The sequence below is a fragment of the Myotis davidii genome, unplaced genomic scaffold (assembly GCF_000327345.1).
Source record: "Myotis davidii unplaced genomic scaffold, ASM32734v1 scaffold855, whole genome shotgun sequence".
Lineage (NCBI taxonomy): Eukaryota > Metazoa > Chordata > Mammalia > Chiroptera > Vespertilionidae > Myotis > Myotis davidii.
The window spans coordinates 270,889-274,453 of record NW_006286978.1 but is presented as its reverse complement, the minus strand read 5'-3'; positions in this window follow the sequence as shown (position 1 = coordinate 274,453).

Genomic DNA, 3,565 nt, shown 5'->3' with positions numbered 1-3,565 from the left:
GTGCGGAGACGTCTGTTAGGGTGGCTCGGGGTCCCGCCGCCAGGACCAGGCTGGGTCTCTGGGGATGCGGGTGGCAGTAGCTTGGGCTCAGCCCGCAGCCGCGCCCTGCCCATCCCTCTCCGCCTGGCGCCCGTGGCGCTGTTCATGGGACCAGCACGTATTAAGGAAGGGGATGCGCGCATCGATTTGTGTGCGCGTGTGATGTGACGACAGGGGGTGAGGTGTGGTGTCCTTGTGTGTGTCCTTTGCTGTGAGCGCTTCCGAGGGTCCCCACAAAGGTGTCGTTAATGGGTGCAATGCACGTGAATGCCGGGGGTGCTTCTGTGTGTCTTTTCTTAGTAACACCCTGTGTATGTTTGTGAATCCTACAGCAATGACGTGACCTTTGGGCGTGTCTGTGTTTGTGTGTGTGCATGCGCGTGTGTGCGCGCACGCACGCCTATGTGATTTTGGCTTTGCTTGGGAGGGCGTGGTCTTTGCGTCCCCGTGTACATTTCGGTCCTGTTAGACTGAGCGACTAAGATTTTGGACGTGTGTTCGCGAGGCTGCTTCTCCCTAGTCTTTGTGCAGCTATGTCATTGTGGGAAGAGGGGCCCTGTTTCTGCTGCATTGTGTATTTAAGGGGGTGCTGCGTGTCCTTGCATCTGGATAGCTTGGCCATTGTAACTGCATGAGCAGCCGTTCCTGGAGGCATGCAGTTCCTTTTGCGGGCCTGGGATAGGGCTGGGTTGCATATGTGCCATCTCAAGGCCTGTGTGTGTGAGGCTCTGATTGCTGGTGATTGTGATTCCTTGGAGGCTGAGGGGTGGTGGATGCCAAGGGCACTTGGGGCCCATCCTCCTCTAATCTCTTCAGAGCTGGAGGATTTCAAAAATTATTAAATATTTCATATATGACATAATATCATTAACATATATGTTCAGTGTAAGGAATAATGATAAAATAACCCCCATGGGTCCTACCACTCAGTTTAAGAAACAGAACGTGACCAAAGAAGCCCTTCTCTTCCATAATAATTATCCTACATTTCCTGTTCTTTGATCCCTTTTGTTTTGTTTGTACCTTATGACATATGCAATATCTTGTTTAGTTTTTCCTCATGGAAATGGAATCACACCGGTTCTGCTCTCTGGTCATCACTAGGAAGTCATTAGGTGACTTAGTCTCAGGTATCTGCAGTGGAATTCGTTTTCTCTCTCTACACTGGTTGTGAGACACCTTCACATTGAAGTGTGTGGCTATAATTCATTTTTAAACATTTTTATTTATTGATTTTAGAGAGAGGGAGGGAGGGAGAGAGAGAGAAAGAGAGAGAGATTGATTTGTCCTAACTGCACACTCCCTACTGGGGATGTGCTCGCAACCAAGGTACACGCCCTTGACTGGAATTGAACCCATGACCCTTGAGTCCACAGGCCGACGCTCTATCCACTGAGCCAACCCGGTTAGGGCTATAATTCATTTTTTATTGCTGCATAATATTCTATCCTATGAGTATATCATTAGTATATGAGTGCCTTGGCCAGGTATTTCAGTTGGTTAGATCGTTGTCCTGATACACCAAGGGTTCGGGTTCTATCCCTGCTCAGAGCACACATGAGAATTAACCAGTGAATGCATAATAAATGGAACAACAGATCTCTCTCGCTCTCTGAAAAATCAATAAATAAAAATTTTTTAAAAGCGTATGAGTATATCATGGTTTATGGGCGCATTCTCAATGTCACTAGACATTTGGGTTGTTTCCAGGCTTTTCTTTCTTTTTTTTTTTGCTCCTTCCACTTTTATGCTATTACAAACAGTGCTGCTGTAATTTTTAATTAACTTGTGTCCAGTAGCATATGAACAAAAGCTACACTGAAGGGTAATACCCCAGGAGTGGGTCACAGGAGATGTACATCTTTTTAGACATTGCCAAAATGTTCTTCAAAGTTATTTTGGCAATTGATTGCCAACCAGCAATGTATGAGAGTTTCCATTTTTTGCACATCCATGCCAACATTGGCCATTAGACTTTTTGCCTTTTCAGCAACCTGTTGGCTGTGTTATGCATCGTATCTCACTGGTATTTTAATTTGCATTTTCCTGGTTACTACTTAAGTTTACTATGTTTCATATGTTTAGTAATTGCTTTTGTTTCCTTTTTATGAAATACTTGATCATGAATTTTGCCTGTTTCTTATTGCTTTTAAATGTTCTTTGAATATTGGATACTAATCCTTTATTCGGTTTGTGTTGCAGGCATCTTCTTCCACTCTGGCTTGCTTTTGGTTCTTATTTTTAAAGTTAATTTTATTTTATTGTATTGATTTTAGAATGAGAGGAACATCAACGTGAGAGAGAAACAGGGGTGGGTTGCCTCCTGCACACGCCAGAGCAGGAATCGAACCCGCTACGTTTTGGTGTCCACTACCTTTTGGTGTACTGGACGATGCTCCAACCAACAGAGCCACCTGGCCAGGGCTACTTTTCATTCTTTTCATGGTGTCTTCAGACAAAAAGAAATTCTCAGTTTTAATGTAGTCGAATTTATTTCTTTTCCATTTTCTTAAATTTGGGTCAGTTGTTCCTACATGATTAATTGAAGAAGTCTGAGCTGTCCCCACTGCCCCGCAGTGCCACCTCTGTCATGTAGCAAGTGTCAGTATGTGTGGGTGTTTCATTTCTACGCTCTCTTTAATCCTGTTGTTTCCTGTGCTGTGTCTAATCTTCTGTTTAATTTGCCCGTTTAGTTCTTAATTTGATTTAAAATGTATTCCTAGATGTTCTAGATGTTTATTTCTCAAATCCTCATTCATAGTCAGTTTTATGTCCTGGCTCAGACTTTTGATACCCTCTTTTATTTCTTGAAATTGATTGCAATTATATCAAAACTGTCTGAACTGCAAATTAGTCACCGGGTAATTTATTCTACAGATAGACTTGCATACATGCCAAATGGTATATGAACACCATTATTCATTCCAGCATCATTTGTAAGATAGCAAAAGATTGGAAACACCCTCAATGTTCATCAATTGAAGACTGGTTAAATATTGTACACCCACACAAAATGGATTCAATGCAGAAGATGGGGGAGGGGGGAGAGGGAAGAAAGACACAAAAGAAAGGATGTTTTTAAGAACCATATGTAGATCCAGATTCCCAAAAGCAAAGTGTGAAGTCTGCTACCTTTTGGGTAAAACAAGTGGACAGTAGGAGCCTATAAAATGCAAATATAAGCTCCCATTGTCCACAATATTAACATAGAAAAGTCTATAGCTGTCTTATCTGCCATTTCCAGAAGCCCTGAGGCAAGTTCTGAATCACTGAGAAATTGCTATGTGGGGGTGGGGGGGAGCTAGGGGTCTTTTGTGGTCTCAAGTGTGTGGAGATATTTGGGGGGTCTCCAGTGGCCTTAGGGGTGCTTGGGTATGGTGCTTTTGGAGACGCCCGGGTTTGGGGTCCCTGGCCTGACGGATGCCACTCTTCCCTCCACTTTGTCTTTCCGCAGGAACCCCGCGGCCTGGGCGCAGCCCAGGCGCCCTTGGGTGAGGCCGGGGTCCCCAGGCGCTTCAGGCGGGCA